Source organism: Euleptes europaea, chromosome 7 (assembly GCF_029931775.1).
Source record: "Euleptes europaea isolate rEulEur1 chromosome 7, rEulEur1.hap1, whole genome shotgun sequence".
Classification (NCBI taxonomy): Eukaryota; Metazoa; Chordata; class Lepidosauria; order Squamata; family Sphaerodactylidae; genus Euleptes; species Euleptes europaea.
This window is the reverse complement of record NC_079318.1, coordinates 77,168,567-77,185,594: the sequence shown is the minus strand read 5'-3', so window position 1 is coordinate 77,185,594 and position 17,028 is coordinate 77,168,567. Positions and strand designations below refer to the sequence as shown.

Genomic DNA, 17,028 nt, shown 5'->3' with positions numbered 1-17,028 from the left:
ATTGTGTGGAATTGCCAGAGCCCAGGAAACAAGTAGAAGATTCCATTTTGAAGTCCTTTGCTACGGCTTGAAAACAAAAGAACTCTTGGAACCAGCCCTGTATTTTTTTTTGGGGGGGGGGGAGAGGACTATGCAGGCCCTAACAACTTGTGCCAGGCACAGAAGAAAGGCATTTGCCCAAGGTACATTGTCTTTGTTTGTCAACACATACACTCAGCTTAACCTACTTCACAGGGTTGTGGCACAGATGCAATGGAGAATGGCAAAAAGAGGTAAACCTCTTGTGGTCTCCGCTGGAACATAAGAAAGGCCCTGCTGGATCAGACCAAGGCCCATCAAGTCCAGCAGTCTGTTCACACAGTGGCCAACCAGGTGCCTCTAGGAAGCCACAAGCAAGACGACTGAAGCAGCACCATCCTGCCTGTGTTCCACCGCACCCAAAATAATAGGCATGCTCCTCTGATACTAGAGAGAATAGGTATGCAGCATGACTAGGATCCATTCTAACTAACAGCCATGAATACCCCTCTCCTCCATGAATATGTCCACTCCCCTCTTAAAGCCCTCCAAGCTGGCAGCCATCACCACATCCTGGGGCAGAGAGTTCCACAATTTAACTATGCGTTGTGTGAAAAAAATACTTCCTTTTATCTGTTTTGAATCTCTCACCCTCCAGCTTTAGCAGATGACCCCGTGTTCTAGTATTATGGGAGAGGGAGAAAAACTTCTCCCTGTCCACTCTCTCCAAACCATGCATAATTTTATAGACCTCTATCATGTCTCCCCTCAGCCGCCTTCTTTCCAAGCTAAACAGCCCTAAGAGTCTTAACTGCTCCCCATAGGACAGTTGCTCTAGTCCCCTAATCATTTTGGTTGCTCTTTTCTGCACCTTCTCAAGCTCTGTAATATCCTTTTTTAGGTGAGGTGACCAGAACTGTACACAGTATTCCAAATGTGGTCTCACCATAGATTTGTACAAGGGCAGTATGATATCAGCAGTTTTATTCTCTATTCCTCACCTAATTATAGCCAGCATGGAATTTGCCTTTTTTACAGCAGCTGCACACTGGGTTGACATCTTCATTGAGCTATCCACTACCACGCCAAGATCACTTTCTTGGTCTGTCGTTGCCAGCACAGATCCCATTAGTGTATATGTGAAGTTGAGAATTTTTGTCCCAATATGCATCACTTAACACTTACTCACATTGAATCTCATTTGCCATTTTAATGCCCATTTTTCCAGTATGCAGAGATCCTTCTGGAGCTCTTCACAGTCCGGTTTTGTTTTAACCACCCTAAATAATTGGGTGTCATCTGCAAACTTGGCTACTTCACTGTTTAACCCCAACGCCAGGTCAAGTAAGTAAGAGACCTGGGTTAAAAGGAACTAAGAAATGAGAGAAAAGGTTAAAAAAACGCTTCAGGGTCATTTACACATGGTCCCTGTAGACTCCTTTATTCCCTGTTTCAGCCAGGATCAAATTTTTCTGAATGCACATTACCTCATTCCTTGTTGGCTCAACCCTGTTTCAACGCAAAATGAACCCGGCTTTCCCCATTCCTCTTCTGGCCCGATTTAAACTGTTCCTCCTGGTTCATTCCAGAATCACTGAGTGAGCGTACAACTTTCTCGGGTTGAGCTTCACCCCACCCTTTTCCAAACCCATCTTCAAGGCAGCATGAAGAAAGCCAAACAGGGGAAGCACAGAAGATTGGCTTCTCTCACAGCCAATCACGAAGCAGTGTATAAAGAGGCATGGATTCAAGTGCTTCCTGCTGCCTCAGAGCTCTTTCTGAGCAAAAGAAAAGCTTTTTGTAAAACGAGGCTTGGATTTCTCCCCCCCCTTTTTCAGATTGCTCCGTTTTTTGTTTTTTGTTCTTAACATGCTTTTTTATGCGGCAGTTGGGTCTGGGGGGGAAGGAAAGCTTTTCTTGCAAGGTAAGCCAATTACAAAGCAGCATTTAAAGGGGTGGGACTTGATTTGAACTTGGGAGACTGCTTTTCTGTATTCATGCTTCCATTAGCACACAGTTGCGTCCCCGATCATTCCAGCCAATGCAAACAGTTTCCCCCAACCCAGGTTACTTTGCTCCTGGCTGAAACAGGGAGTAAGGAGGCTACAGTGACCATGCGTAAATGACCCAGGTGTCCGATGCTAGCTTTCCCTTCTTCCCCAAGGATGTTGTCGCCATGGTCGCCATGGTCTGCGTGGAGAGGCCCGGAGCACAGCGCCCAGCTTTTGTGGCCAGCGCAGTGCCAGGGAGAAAAAGGCAGCGTGCTGCTGTCCCTCTGGTGGCTGGCCTTCAGGAAACCACGTGATCCTAAGCTTTCAGGACACTAGGCCAGCAGCCGCCAGACTTCCACGGAGCACTCAGGTTAGCCTCCAAGGCCCCTGGCAACCCCCCCCCATACACAACCATTCCTGCCCCCCCCCAAACATATGCGGTGTCATATAGGTGACAGTCCAGGAGAATGTAGGAGGAATCACAGGGCATCCTGCGCCCCATCTGCAGACCCTTTCAGCGCGAGGTATATTCAGGAATCTGCCACATCGGGTCGCCGAGGGTAGTGTGTTATTCCTGGCTTGCATAAAAGCTTTCCTGAGCTTGGGATTGGCAAAATGTTCCAAATAATTTAGGCTGAAGTTTGGTGGAATTCAAAAATGCGGGAGCGAGCAGATAGGCGGAATGGACGGGAAGTTGCTTTGGAGCTCGTGATTGATTAATCTTTGTTTTATTAGATTTAAGATATAGCTTTCACTGGATAGATATAGAGAATCCAGGTCAATACCTAATTGGGCTATTTTCTTTTAAATCTTAACTGACCACTCGGGACACTCAGTCCAGCGGGTATCTTCCAATAAGAATCGTAGAAGAGTTTATTCTCCTGCATATTAAAGGAATGCTTTGCGCTTGTCATGTTTTCCCTCCCCACTGATGATGCTCCGTTAAGGCCCGGCACAGTGCCTGATGCTGCCAGGAAGCAGGAGAGCGAGCGAGGAGGCGGCACAGCGGCTCCAGCAGGGAAAAAAGCCTACAGCACCCGGTATTCCCAGGCGGTCTCCCATCCAAGTACTAACCAGGCCTGACCCTGCTTAGCTTCCGAGATCAGACGAGATCGGGCGTGTTCAGGGTAGTATGGCCGTAGGCCCTAGGGATGACTCCTGTGCCTCACTTCAACGTGCTGCCGTCCCTCTGGCATCCGGCCCCCAGGAAACCATGTGATCCTAAGCTTTCAGGACACATGGCCAGGAGCCGCCACCCTTCCACGGAGCTCTCAGGTTAGCCTCCAAGGTCCCTGGCAACCCCCCCATACACAACCATTCCTACTCCCCCCAAACAGGGCACGTCTGGTACCACCAAGAAGGCACACGCTTGTTTTCGCACTCACACATTCTTCTCTTCTCTCCACCGCTGGTAATTCTTTTCACTTCCATGCCGCTATGGGTGGTTACTTCAGTCATCTCCCCACAATTGCTTTGGGGGACAGGGTTTGGCAGGCCAAGGAAGCATTCTTCGTATCAGCAGCTCCGCTACCACCTTGGAAAAACATTCCTTCCGCCGGTGGCAGCAAATAGTGGCCACCTTTCTAAGCCGTGGAGAGCCTTTCCACTGCCACATTGTCTTGAGTGTGCGCCTAGCATCTGGAATGACCGTTTGAATTCCTATTCTGCCATGGAAGCCGGCTGGGTGGCTAGCTTGGGAGGTCTCACATGCACTCAGCCTAACCTACTTCACAGGGTTGTTGTGCAGATCCACCAGAGACGTGCAGGACCAGGTAAACCGCTTGGGATCTCTGCTGGAGTGAGAGGCCAGGGTTGAAAGCAACTAAGAAAGGAGAGAAAGGGTGAAAGAATGCTTCAGGTGTCCGATGCTATCTTTCCCAAGGACGCTTAAGACCGGCCCCGGATGGCCTCCCGTCACCTGCCTGGAGAGGCCGGGGGAGAAAAAGGCAGAAGAAGGAGTGAGTGCTACAGCGCCTCCATCAGGGCAAAAAGCCTAGAGCACCCGGTATTCCCAGGCGGTCTCCCATCCAAGTACTAACCAGGCCTGACCCTGCTTAGCTTCCGAGATCAGACGAGATCGGGCGTGTTCAGGGTAGTATGGCCGTAGGCCCTAGGAATGGCTCCTGTGCCTCACTTCAACGTGCTGCCGTCCCTCTGGCGTCCGGCCCCCAGAAAACCATGTGATCCTAAGCTTTCACACATGGCCAGGAGTCGCCAGCCTTCCACAGAGTGCTCAGATTAGCCTCCAAGGCCCCTGGCAACCCCCCTTACACAACCATTCCTGCCCTCCCCAACATGACATGTCTGTTACCACCAAGAAGGCACACACTTGCTTTTGCACTCACACATTCTTCTCTTCTCACCACCGGTGGCAATTCTTTTCACTTCCACGCCGCCTCGGGAGGATACTTCCGTCGTCTCCCCACAATCGCTTTGGGGGGCAGGGTTTGGCAGCGCAAGGAAGCATTCTTCGCCTGCCTGGAGAGGACGGGGGAGAAAAAGGCAGCAGCCAAGCTTTGCCGGATTTTTATTGGCAGAGATATAGAAGCCAGGTCAATACCTAATTGGGCTATTTTCTTTTAAATCTTAACTGACCACCCGGGACGATCAGTCCAGCAGGTATCTTTCAGTAAGAATCTTGGAAGAGGCGGCACAGCGCCTCCATCAGGGCCAAAAGCCTACAGCACCCGGTATTCCCAGGCGGTCTCCCATCCAAGTACTAACCAGGCCTGACCCTGCTTAGCCTCCGAGATCAGACGAGATCAGGCGTGTTCAGGGTAGTATGGCCGTAGGCCCCAGGGATGGCGCCTGTTCCTCACTTCAACGTGGTGGCCGGCCCCCAGGAAATCACGTGATCCTAAGCTTTCAGGATTGCTGCGCGGCTCCAATTTAGAACGGCAGTACCAGGTAAACCTTTTGGGTGTTCGCTGGAGTAAGAGGACAGGGTTGAAAGGATCTAAGAAACGAGACGGATGGTGCTGCTGCACTCGTCTTGTTAGTGGCTTGCTAGAGGCACCTGGTCGACCACTGTGTGAACAGACTGCTGGACTTGATGGGCCTTGGTCTGCTCCAGCAGGGCCTTTCTTATGTTCTTATGAGACAAAGGGCAAAAGGACCTTTCAGGTGCCTGTTGCTGCGAGGAAACAGGAGAGAGAAAAAGTGAGTGAGCGCCACATCGCCTCCATGAGGGCAAAAAGCCTACAGCACCCGGTATTCCCAGGCGGTCTCCCATCCAAGTACTAACCAGGCCTGACCCTGCTTAGCTTCCGAGATCAGACGAGATCGGGCGTGTTCAGGGTAGTATGGCCGTAGGCCCCAGGGATGGCTCCCGTGCCTCACTTCAATGTGCTGCCCTCCCTCTGGCATCCGGCCCCCAGGAAACCATGTGATCCTAAGTTTTCAAGATTGTTGTGCGGCTCCAAACGGAGAAATGGCAGTACCAGGTAAACATTTGGGGGTCTCCGCTGGAATAAGAGGCCAGGGCTAAAAGGATGTAAGAAACGAGACAAAGGGCAAAAGAACATTTCAGCTGCCTGTTGCTGCATGGGAACAGGAGAGAGAAAAAGTGAGTGAGCACTGGAGGCTTTTGATGTAATTTATTCATGAATTTCCATGTATACAATTTTTTATTATAGAGGCATCTTGCCCCATGGCTTGCTTTATTGAATTGAATTGAATGTGAATTTTGAATCACAATTGTGGTAAGACCGTTAACTTTATTATTATTATTTATCACAATATATTGCATTTGTAATTGATATTAAATGGATACTATATATCATTTACAGAGGCACATATGCCCTTTAACATCTTTGAAGAAATAAATGCGAATGTTGACTCATTGACACACAACTGAAGAAGCTGTTATCAAGCAAAACGATCACCAATCTAGAGGTGTCGTCTTGTTATTTGTTATTTGCTGTTGTGGAAGAATTTGTTGTTATTATTATTTTTGTTGGAAGTGTATGGTGAAACAACCTAATTTATGTTCATTGATGAATGGTCTTACCTGTTCATAGTTTTTTGTATGGTTATAATACAAACTCTTGGACGCTTCCACATGAATGTTTGCATGTTATAAATAATTTCACACAGTAAACTGTTAGTTGAAAAGAGCCCACGTGCTGTCGTTTTTTACTATAGCCAAACTTTTCAGCATAGGTTATTGTTCTGCCAGAGGGAGGGCAGCAGGTTGAAGTGAGGCACGGGAGCCATTCCTAGGGCCTACGGCCATACTACCCTGAACACGCCCGATCTCGTCTGATCTCGGAAGCTAAGCAGGGTCAGGCCTGGTTAGTACTTGGATGGGAGACCGCCTGGGAATACCGGGTGCTGTAGGCTTTTTGCCCTGATGGAGGCGCTGTGCCGCCTCCTCGCTTGCTCCCTCTTCTGCTGCTTCCTCCCCGCATCTGGCACTGTAACGGAGCATCACTGGCAGGGAGGGAAAACATGAATCGTGCAGGATCATAATATGTTGGTTTAAAATCTGTTGATTTTTAATCACTGTCTCATGGATAGAAGCTATCATTTCCTCAAGATTGCGAAGGGGGGAAAAGCGAAGCCCCATTAGGTATTCAACTGGATTCTCTATCTCTATCCAGTGACAATCCCAAGCTCAGGAACGCTTTTATGCAAGCCAGGACTAACATACTACCCTCGGCGACCCTGCATGGCAGATTCCTGAAAATACCGCATGCTGAAAGGGTCTGCAGATGTGGCACAGGATGCCCTGACTCCTTGTCTCACATTCTCCTGGACCACGGCAGCACGTTGAAGTGAGGCACAATAGCCATCGCTGGGGCCTACGGCCATACTACCCTGAACACGCCCGATCTCGTCTGATCTCGGAAGCTAAGCAGGGTCAGGCCTGGTTAGTACTTGGATGGGAGACCGCCTGGGAATACCGGGTGCTGTAGGCTTTTTGCCCTGATGGAGGCGCTTTTGATGTAATTTATTCATGAATTTCCATGTACAATTTTTTATTATAGAGGCATCTTGCCCCATGGCTTGCTTTATTGAATTGAATTGAATGTGAATTTTGAATCACAATTGTGGTAAGACCGTTAACTTTATTATTATTATTTATCACAATATATTGCATTTGTAATTGATATTAAATGGATACTATGTATCATTTACAGAGGCACATATGCCCTTTAACATCTTTGAAGAAATAAATGCGAATGTTGACTCATTGACACACAACTGAAGAAGCTGTTATCAAGCGAAACGATCACCAATCTAGAGGTGTCGTCTTGTTATTTGTTATTTGCTGTTGTGGAAGAATTTGTTGTTATTATTATTTTTTGTTGGAAGTGTATGGTGAAACAACCTAATTTATGTTCATTGATGAATGGTCTTACCTGTTCATAGTTTTTTGTATGGTTATAATACAAACTCTTGGACGCTTCCACAAGAATGTTTGCATGTTATAAATAATTTCACACAGTAAACTGTTAGTTAAAAAGAGCCCACGTGCTGTCTTTTTTTACTATAGCCAAACTTTTCAGCATAGGTTATTGTTCTGCCAGAGGGAGGGCAGCAGGTTGAAGTGAGGCACGGGAGCCATTCCTAGGGCCTACGGCCATACTACCCTGAACACGCCCGATCTCGTCTGATCTCGGAAGCTAAGCAGGGTCAGGCCTGGTTAGTACTTGGATGGGAGACCGCCTGGGAATACCGGGTGCTGTAGGCTTTTTGCCCTGATGGAGGCGCTGTGCCGCCTCCTCGCTTGCTCCCTCTTCTGCTGCTTCCTCCCCGCATCTGGCACTGTAACGGAGCATCACTGGCAGGGAGGGAAAACATGAATCGTGTAGGATCATAATATGTTGGTTTAAAATCTGTTGATTTTTAATCACTGTCTCATGGATAGAAGCTATCATTTCCTCAAGATTGCGAAGGGGGGAAAAGCGAAGCCCCATTAGGTATTCAACTGGATTCTCTATCTCTATCCAGTGACAATCCCAAGCTCAGGAACGCTTTTATGCAAGCCAGGACTAACATACTACCCTCGGCGACCCTGCATGGCAGATTCCTGAAAATACCGCATGCTGAAAGGGTCTGCAGATGTGGCACAGGATGCCCTGACTCCTTGTCTCACATTCTCCTGGACCACGGCAGCACGTTGAAGTGAGGCACAATAGCCATCCCTGGGGCCTACGGCCATACTACCCTGAACACGCCCGATCTCGTCTGATCTCGGAAGCTAAGCAGGGTCAGGCCTGGTTAGTACTTGGATGGGAGACCGCCTGGGAATACCGGGTGCTGTAGGCTTTTTGCCCTGATGGAGGCGCTGTGCCGCCTCCTCGCTTGCTCCCTCTTCTGCTGCTTCCTCCCCGCATCTGGCACTGTAACGGAGCATCACTGGCAGGGAGGGAAAACATGAATCGTGTAGGATCATAATATGTTGGTTTAAAATCTGTTGATTTTTAATCACTGTCTCATGGATAGAAGCTATCATTTCCTCAAGATTGCGAAGGGGGGAAAAGCGAAGCCCCATTAGGTATTCAACTGGATTCTCTATCTCTATCCAGTGACAATCCCAAGCTCAGGAACGCTTTTATGCAAGCCAGGACTAACATACTACCCTCGGCGACCCTGCATGGCAGATTCCTGAAAATACCGCATGCTGAAAGGGTCTGCAGATGTGGCACAGGATGCCCTGACTCCTTGTCTCACATTCTCCTGGACCACGGCAGCACGTTGAAGTGAGGCACAATAGCCATCCCTGGGGCCTACGGCCATACTACCCTGAACACGCCCGATCTCGTCTGATCTCGGAAGCTAAGCAGGGTCAGGCCTGGTTAGTACTTGGATGGGAGACCGCCTGGGAATACCGGGTGCTGTAGGCTTTTTGCCCTGATGGAGGCGCTGTGCCACCTCCTCACTTACTCCTTTGCTCTCTCTCTCCTGCTTCCTCGCAGCGTCAGGCACTGTGCCGGGACTTAACGGAGCATCATGGGCGAGGAGAGAAAACATGACAATAAAAAGCTGGCAAAACATGGCTGCTGCCTTTTTCTCCCGAGGCCTCTCCAGGCAGGCGACAGGAGGCAATCCGGGGCCCGTCTTAAGCGTCCTTGAGAAAGATAGCATTGGACAACTGAAGCATTCTTTCACCCTTTCTCTCCTTTCTTAGTTGTTTAAACTCTGGTCTCTGTCTCCAACGCAGACCCCAAGTGTTTTACCTGGTCCTGCACTTCTCCGGTGGATCTGCACAACAACCCTGTGAAGTAGGTTAGGCTGAGTGTATGTGAGACAGCCCAAGCTAGCCACCCAGCTGGCTTCCATGGCAAAGTGGGGATTCAAATGATCGTTCCGGACGCTAAGTGCACACTCACGTGGATTCCTGGGGGGGCGGCCCCGAGAAGGAGGGCTATAGCAAAAAACAACAGCACGTGGGCTCTTTTTAATTAACAGTTTACTGTGTGAAATTATTTATAACATGCAAACATTCATGTGGAAGCGTCCAAGAGTTTGTATTATAACCATACAAAAAACTATGAACAGGTAAGACCATTCATCAATGAACATAAATTAGGTTGTTTCACCATACACTTCCAACAAAAAATAATAATAACAACAAATTCTTCCACAACAGCAAATAACAAATAACAAGACAACACTTCTAGATTGGTGATCGTTTCGCTTGATAACAGCTTCTTCAGTTGTGTGTCAATGAGTCAACATTCACATTTATTTCTTCAAAGATGTTAAAGGGCATATGTGCCTCTGTAAATGATATATAGTATCCATTTAATATCAATTACAAATGCAATATATTGTGATAAATAATAATAATAAAGTTAACGGTCTTACCACAATTGTGATTCAAAATTCACATTCAATTCAATTCAATAAAGCAAGCCATGGGGCAAGATGCCTCTATAATAAAAAATTGTACATGGAAATTCATGAATAAATTACATCAAAAGCGCCTCCATCAGGGCAAAAAGCCTACAGCACCCGGTATTCCCAGGCGGTCTCCCATCCAAGTACTAACCAGGCCTGACCCTGCTTAGCTTCCGAGATCAGACGAGATCGGGCGTGTTCAGGGTAGTATGGCCGTAGGCCCCAGGGATGGCTATTGTGCCTCACTTCAACGTGCTGCCGTGGTCCAGGAGAATGTGAGACAAGGAGTCAGGGCATCCTGTGCCACATCTGCAGACCCTTTCAGCATGCGGTATTTTCAGGAATCTGCCATGCAGGGTCGCCGAGGGTAGTATGTTAGTCCTGGCTTGCATAAAAGCGTTCCTGAGCTTGGGATTGTCACTGGATAGAGATAGAGAATCCAGTTGAATACCTAATGGGGCTTCGCTTTTCCCCCCTTCGCAATCTTGAGGAAATGATAGCTTCTATCCATGAGACAGTGATTAAAAATCAACAGATTTTAAACCAACATATTATGATCCTGCACGATTCATGTTTTCCCTCCCTGCCAGTGATGCTCCGTTACAGTGCCAGATGCGGGGAGGAAGCAGCAGAAGAGGGAGCAAGCGAGGAGGCGGCACAGCGCCTCCATCAGGGCAAAAAGCCTACAGCACCCGGTATTCCCAGGCGGTCTCCCATCCAAGTACTAACCAGGCCTGACCCTGCTTAGCTTCCGAGATCAGGCATGTTCAGGGTAGTATGGCCATAGGCCCCAGGGGTGGCTCCTGTGCCTCACTTCAACGTGCTGCCGTCCCTCTGCTTAGCCTCCAAGGCCCCTGGTAACCCCCCCATACACAACCATTCCTGCCCCCCCCCAACAGGGCATGTCCGGTACCACCAAGAAGGCACACGCTTGCTTTTGCACTCACACATTCTTCTCTTCTCACCACTGGTGGCAATTCTTTTCACTTCCACGCCGCCTGGGGCAGTTACTTCCGTCTTCTCCCCACAATCGCTCTGGCAAGGAAGCCGGCTGGCTGGCTAGCTTGGGCGGTCTCGCATAGACTCAGCCTAACCTACTTCACAGGATTGTTGTGCAGCTCCAGGTAAACCTTTTGGGGTCTTTGCTGAAGTAAGAGGCCAGGGGTGAAATGCTACCTTTCCCTTCCACCCCAAGGACTCTTAAGCCCGGGTCACCCCTGGAGAGGCCTGAACACATGGCCCAGGTTTTGTGGCCAGCGCATTGCCCAGGGAGAAAAAGGTAACGGCCAAGGTTTGTCGTCTTTCTAACTGGCCGTGAGTCTTTCCAGCAGACTGGGTGTGTAAAGGGCCAAGGAATGCAATGCAACAGAATACGATACAATAGAAATAACTTTAATGGCATAGTACAGTTTTAAAATACAAGGAGTTAAATCGGGTTAAAAATTGGGATGTAGTTTATTCCCCGGCATTATAGTCTGTCTTCTGACTGAGTTTCCTTTGGGTAGCAGCTATCAGCAGGAATCTAGCCACATTTCCTGTGATCTCAGGATCCCGATCTGCTAGTAGATTATAAAGCATTTTCTTTTTGTTTGGGGCAAAGTTCGAGACTGAGGGTTTTATGAGTTTTTCTTTTGCAGTCCAGGAGAATGTAGGACAAGGAGTCAGGGCATCCTGCGCCCCATCAGCATACCCTATCCATGAAACAGTGATTAAAAATCAACAGATTTTAAACCAACATATTATGATCCTGTGAGGAAGCAGCAGAAGAGGGAGCAAGCGAGGAGGTGGCACAGCGCCTCCATCAGGGCAAAAAGCCTACAGCACCCGGTATTCCCAGGCGGTCTCCCATCCAAGTACTAACCAGGCCTGACCCTGCTTAGCTTCCGAGATCAGACGAGATCGGGCGTGTTCAGGGTAGTATGGCCGTAGGCCCTAGGGATGGCTCCTGTGCCTCACTTCAACGTGCTGTCGTTCGTCTGGCGTCCGGCCCCCAGGAGACCACGTGATCCTAAGCTTTCAGGACACATGGCCAGCAGCCGCCACCCTTTCACGGAGCGCTCAGGTTAACCTCCAAGGCAACCCCCCCATACACAAGCATTCCTGCCCCCCCCAAACAGGACATGTCCGCTACCACCAAGAAGGCACACGCTTGCTTTCGCAGTCACACATTTTTCTCTTCTTGCCACCGGTGGCAATTCTTTTCACTTCCACGCTGCCTGGGGCAGTTAATTCAGTCGTCTGCCCACAATCGCTTTGGGGGGCAGGGTTTGGCAGCGCAAGGAAGCATTGTTCGTGTCAGCAGCTCCGCTACCACCTTGGGAAAACACTCCTACCGCCAGTAGCAGCAAACCTCCCATCGCCTGCCTGGAGAGGACGGGGGAGAAAAAGGCAGCGGCCAAGCTTTGCTGGATTTTTATTGGCAGTGAGACAGCAAGGTAGACTTCCCCTGACTATGGAAGATCCACTGATTTAGCAATTTGTAATAATCTCTTTTCCTTTCTGTAAATGTATTGAAATGTATTAGGACAGCAAGGGAATAGCTTGTTGCTGGTCAGGATATCTCTGTGTGTCTATGTCTGTAGTAATTCGGGCAAGAGTCACGGAGGGTTACAGTAAACCATAAGAAGAACTGGGTGCAACTGTTACTTTACTGCTGCCTCTATGTCTGTAGTGCTATCACCTTTACCCTGAATTTGATGGGTTGTCATATCTTGAATTTGGATACCATAAATATCTCTCCCTCAGTACAATCGGGACTCAGAGATTTCTGCCCATTAGGGCCTCTGGGTCACAGCTGCTCCAAATAAATAACTGTTTCTTGAAACAGAAAAAATATAGAAGCCAGGTCAATACCTAATTGGGCTATTTTCTTTTAAATCTTAACTGAACACTCGGGACACTCAGTCCAGCGGGTATATTCCAATAAGAATCTTAGAAGAGTTTATTCTCCTGCGTATTAAAGGAATGTTTTGCGTGTGTCATGTTTTCCCTCCCAGCCGATAATGCCGGCACAGTGCCTGATGCTGCCAGGAAGCAGGAGAGAGAGAGGAGGCGGCACAGCACCTCCATCAGGGCAAAAAGCCTACAGCACCCGGTATTCCCAGGCGGTCTCCCATCCAAGTACTAACCAGGCCTGACCCTGCTTAGCTTCCGAGATCAGACGAGATCGGGCGTGTTCAGGGTAGTATGGCCGTAGGCCCCAGGGATGGCTCCTGAGCCTCACTTCAACGTGCTGCCGCCCCTCTGGGGTCCAGCCCCCAGGAGACCACGTGATCCTAAGCTTTCAGGAGACCACGTGATCCTAAGCTTTCAGGACACATGGCCAGCAGCCGCCACCCTTCCACGGAGCTCTCAGGTTAGCCTCCAAGGTCCCTGGCAACCCCCCCATGCACAACCATTCCTGACCCCCCAAACAGGGCATGTCCGCTACCACCAAGAAAGCACACGCTTGCTTTCACACCCACACATTCTTCTCTTCTTGCCACCGGTGGCAATTCTTTTCACTTCCACGCCACCTGGGGCAGTTACTTCAGTCGTCTCCCCACAATCGCTTTGGGGGGCAGGGTTTGGCAGTGCAAGGAAGCATTGTTCGTGTCAGCAGCTCCGCTACCACCTTGGAAAAGCACTCCTACCACCGGTAGCAGTAAACCTCCCATCGCTTGCCTGGAGAGGACAGGGGAGAAAAAGGCAGTGGCCAAGTTTGCCGGATTTTTATTGGCAGAGATATAGAAGCCAGGTCAATACCTAATTGGGCTATTTTCTTTTAAATCTTAACTGACCACCCGGGACGATCAGTCCAGCAGGTATCTTTCAGTAAGAATCTTGGGAGAGGCGGCACAGCGTCTCCATCAGGGCAAAAAGCCTACAGCACCCGGTATTCCCAGGCGGTCTCCCATCCAAGTACTAACCAGGCCTGACCCTGCTTAGCTTCCGAGATCAGACGAGATCGGGCGTGTTCAGGGTAGTATGGCCGTAGGCCCCAGGGATGGCTATTGTGTCTCACTTCAACGTGCTGCCGTGGTCCAGGAGAATGTGAGACAAGGAGTCAGGGCATCCTGTGCCACATCTGCAGACCCTTTCAGCATGCGGTATTTTCAGGAATCTGCCATGCAGGGTCGCCGAGGGTAGTATGTTAGTCCTGGCTTGCATAAAAGCGTTCCTGAGCTTGGGATTGTCACTGGATAGAGATAGAGAATCCAGTTGAATACCTAATGGGGCTTCGCTTTTCCCCCCTTCGCAATCTTGAGGAAATGATAGCTTCTATCCATGAGACAGTGATTAAAAATCAACAGATTTTAAACCAACATACTATGATCCTGCACCATTCATGTTTTCCCTCCCTGCCAGTGATGCTCAGTTACAGTGCCAGATGCGGGGAGGAAGCAGCAGAAGAGGGAGCAAGCGAGGAGGCGGCACAGCGCCTCCATCAGGGCAAAAAGCCTACAGCACCCGGTATTCCCAGGCGGTCTCCCATCCAAGTACTAACCAGGCCTGACCCTGCTTAGCTTCCGAGATCAGGCATGTTCAGGGTAGTATGGCCATAGGCCCCAGGGGTGGCTCCTGTGCCTCACTTCAACGTGCTGCCGTCCCTCTGCTTAGCCTCCAAGGCCCCTGGTAACCCCCCCATACACAACCATTCCTGCCCCCGCCCCCAACAGGGCATGTCCGGTACCACCAAGAAGGCACACGCTTGCTTTTGCACTCACACATTCTTCTCTTCTCACCACTGGTGGCAATTCTTTTCACTTCCACGCCGCCTGGGGCAGTTACTTCCGTCTTCTCCCCACAATCGCTCTGGCAAGGAAGCCGGCTGGCTGGCTAGCTTGGGCGGTCTCGCATAGACTCAGCCTAACCTACTTCACAGGATTGTTGTGCAGCTCCAGGTAAACATTTTGGGGTCTTTGCTGAAGTAAGAGGCCAGGGGTGAAATGCTACCTTTCCCTTCCACCCCAAGGACTCTTAAGCCCGGGTCACCCCTGGAGAGGCCTGAACACATGGCCCAGGTTTTGTGGCCAGCTCATTGCCCAGGGAGAAAAAGGTAACGGCCAAGGTTTGCCGTCTTTCTAACTGGCCGTGAGCCTTTCCAGCAGACTGGGTGTGTAAAGGGCCAAGGAATGCAATGCAACACAATACAATACAATAGAAATAACTTTAATGGCATAGTACAGTTTTAAAATACAAGGAGTAAAATCGGGTTAAAAATTGGGATGTAGTTTATTCCCCGGCATTATAGTCTGTCTTCTGACTGAGTCTCCTTTGGGTAGCAGCTATCAGCAGGAATCTAGCCACATTTCCTGTGATCTCAGGATCCCGATCTGCTAGTAGATTATAAAGCATTTTCTTTTTGTTTGGGGCAAAGTTCGAGACTGAGGGTTTTATGAGTTTTTCTTTTGCAGTCCAGGAGAATGTAGGACAAGGAGTCAGGGCATCCTGCGCCCCATCAGCATACCCTTTCAGCGCGAGGTATTTTCAGGAATCTGCCCCGTCGGGTCGCCGAGGGTAGTGTGTTAGTCCTGTCTTGCATAAAAGCTTTCCTGAGCTTGGGATTGTCAAGATGTTCCCAATAATTTAGGCTGAAGTTTGGTGGAATTCCAAAATGTTGGGGCGAGCAGCTCGTGATCGATTAATCTTTGTTTTATTAGATTTAAGATATAGCTCTCACTGGATAGAGATAGAGAATCCAGGTCAATACCTAATTGGGCTATTTTCTTTTAAATTTTAACTGACCACTCGGAACGATCAGTCCAGCTGGTATCTTCCAATAAGAATCTTAGAAGAGTTTATTCTCCTGCGTATTAAAGGAATGTTTTGCGCTTGTCATGTTTTCCCTCCCCGCCGATGATGCCGGCACCGTGCCTGATGCTGCCAGGAAGCAGGAGAGAGAGCGAAGGAGGGAGCGAGGAGGCAGCATAGTGCCTCCATCAGGGCAAAAAGCCTACAGCACCCGGTATTCCCAGGCGGTCTCCCATCCAAGTACTAACCAGGCCTGACCCTGCTTAGCTTCCGAGATCAGACGAGATCGGGCGTGTTCAGGGTAGTAGGGCCGTAGGTTCCCGTGCCTCACTTCAACGTGCTGTCGTTCGTCTGGCGTCCGGCCCCCAGGAGACCACGTGATCCTAAGCTTTCAGGACACATGGCCAGCAGCCACCACCCTTCCACGGAGCGCTCAGGTTAAGCTCCAAGGCCCCTGGCAACCCCCCCACGCATTCCTGCCCACCCCAAACAGGACATGTCCGGTACCACCAAGAAGGCACACGCTTGCTTTCCTTTCCTTTCCTTTTATCCCTTAGAAGCTCCTTGATCAATTGATCTTGAGCAGCATATATCTAGTGTTGGAGAGATATAAGGACTGAAACAAATCTTGCCACCGAAAATGTAGCCTTGGGGTCCCTGTCGCTTAGTAAAAAAGGCATTATGTCAGTCACAGAGGCATTGGATTTGTATATTAAAAGGGGGGAAATATAGTGCGATCGAAGTTCCTCGTAAAAGCGGCATTCCAAAAGGGCATGGGCTAATGTGTCAATAGAGCCAGAAGAGCAAGGGCAGATCCTGTCTGAGTATGGTATATTCAGAATTCTGCCCTGCATTACCATAGAAGGGTTAGTATTCAATCTAGCCAAGCAAAAAGCTCTACAGAGACGAGGAGTTGTCAGATAATATGTATAGGCAGGCAGACCACGTGGAGGGGGTATTCCGAAGAACTGGGATGAACAGACGCGACGAGCACGAAAAGTAGTGCTGTTATAATCGAGCTCTTTAATGCGCTTTTTAATTTTGGGAAAAGCTTCAGTTTTCCTGCGAGAAGCCCAGCAACGCCAGTTTCTCATCTAAGATTTTTTTGCCATGAGGATTTGAAAGGGTCATGCTTCAGAGAAGCTAGGAACCCCTCAGTGCTAAAGCCCAGTTTAAGGTGTAGTTTAAAGGCGGCCAACCACGCCCTAGCTTCAAGTGACATTTGGCCAAACTCGGAACGAAGAGTAACGCCAGCAACACATCGAGGGGCATTTAGGAGTTTTCGTAAGAACTGAAGCAGTGGACGATCTATAGATTCATTGATGACTGTAATCCAGATGGCAACACCAAAGAGGATAATTGGGGTAATTTTCAGGTTAAAAACCTGAATAGCCCCTGCAATATATTTGCCACTTTTGGTGTGAAAAAAATTGACAGT

At 49.2% G+C, this 17,028-nt stretch overlaps 14 non-coding genes and 2 pseudogenes across 14 annotated transcripts; 5 read left to right on the top strand and 11 right to left on the bottom strand.

Annotated features, from left to right (window-relative positions):
- Positions 1-3,034: 3,034 nt before the first annotated feature.
- Positions 3,035-3,153, bottom strand: LOC130481241 (5S ribosomal RNA). Its single transcript, XR_008933441.1, has one exon. It is a non-coding gene; the product is annotated as a 5S ribosomal RNA (ribosomal RNA).
- Positions 3,154-3,999: 846 nt separating this feature from the next.
- LOC130481288 (5S ribosomal RNA) lies at positions 4,000-4,118 on the bottom strand. The gene has a single exon (XR_008933473.1). It is a non-coding gene; the product is annotated as a 5S ribosomal RNA (ribosomal RNA).
- Positions 4,119-4,684: 566 nt separating this feature from the next.
- Positions 4,685-4,803, bottom strand: LOC130481289 (5S ribosomal RNA). Its single transcript, XR_008933474.1, has one exon. It is a non-coding gene; the product is annotated as a 5S ribosomal RNA (ribosomal RNA).
- Positions 4,804-5,204: 401 nt separating this feature from the next.
- On the bottom strand, positions 5,205-5,323 carry LOC130481240 (5S ribosomal RNA). The gene has a single exon (XR_008933440.1). It is a non-coding gene; the product is annotated as a 5S ribosomal RNA (ribosomal RNA).
- A 908-nt stretch (positions 5,324-6,231) lies between these two features.
- Positions 6,232-6,350, top strand: LOC130481239 (5S ribosomal RNA). Its single transcript, XR_008933439.1, has one exon. It is a non-coding gene; the product is annotated as a 5S ribosomal RNA (ribosomal RNA).
- A 459-nt stretch (positions 6,351-6,809) lies between these two features.
- On the top strand, positions 6,810-6,928 carry LOC130481238 (5S ribosomal RNA). Its single transcript, XR_008933438.1, has one exon. It is a non-coding gene; the product is annotated as a 5S ribosomal RNA (ribosomal RNA).
- A 657-nt stretch (positions 6,929-7,585) lies between these two features.
- LOC130481237 (5S ribosomal RNA) lies at positions 7,586-7,704 on the top strand. Its single transcript, XR_008933437.1, has one exon. It is a non-coding gene; the product is annotated as a 5S ribosomal RNA (ribosomal RNA).
- Positions 7,705-8,163: 459 nt separating this feature from the next.
- On the top strand, positions 8,164-8,282 carry LOC130481236 (5S ribosomal RNA). Its single transcript, XR_008933436.1, has one exon. It is a non-coding gene; the product is annotated as a 5S ribosomal RNA (ribosomal RNA).
- Positions 8,283-8,741: 459 nt separating this feature from the next.
- Positions 8,742-8,860, top strand: LOC130481234 (5S ribosomal RNA). The gene has a single exon (XR_008933435.1). It is a non-coding gene; the product is annotated as a 5S ribosomal RNA (ribosomal RNA).
- A 1,099-nt stretch (positions 8,861-9,959) lies between these two features.
- On the bottom strand, positions 9,960-10,078 carry LOC130481233 (5S ribosomal RNA). Its single transcript, XR_008933434.1, has one exon. It is a non-coding gene; the product is annotated as a 5S ribosomal RNA (ribosomal RNA).
- Positions 10,079-10,537: 459 nt separating this feature from the next.
- Positions 10,538-10,646, bottom strand: LOC130481295 (5S ribosomal RNA; annotated as a pseudogene).
- Positions 10,647-11,669: 1,023 nt separating this feature from the next.
- On the bottom strand, positions 11,670-11,788 carry LOC130481232 (5S ribosomal RNA). The gene has a single exon (XR_008933433.1). It is a non-coding gene; the product is annotated as a 5S ribosomal RNA (ribosomal RNA).
- A 1,148-nt stretch (positions 11,789-12,936) lies between these two features.
- Positions 12,937-13,055, bottom strand: LOC130481231 (5S ribosomal RNA). Its single transcript, XR_008933432.1, has one exon. It is a non-coding gene; the product is annotated as a 5S ribosomal RNA (ribosomal RNA).
- Positions 13,056-13,716: 661 nt separating this feature from the next.
- LOC130481229 (5S ribosomal RNA) lies at positions 13,717-13,835 on the bottom strand. Its single transcript, XR_008933430.1, has one exon. It is a non-coding gene; the product is annotated as a 5S ribosomal RNA (ribosomal RNA).
- Positions 13,836-14,294: 459 nt separating this feature from the next.
- On the bottom strand, positions 14,295-14,403 carry LOC130481294 (5S ribosomal RNA; annotated as a pseudogene).
- A 1,386-nt stretch (positions 14,404-15,789) lies between these two features.
- On the bottom strand, positions 15,790-15,908 carry LOC130481290 (5S ribosomal RNA). The gene has a single exon (XR_008933475.1). It is a non-coding gene; the product is annotated as a 5S ribosomal RNA (ribosomal RNA).
- Between the last annotated feature and the right edge of the window lie 1,120 nt (positions 15,909-17,028).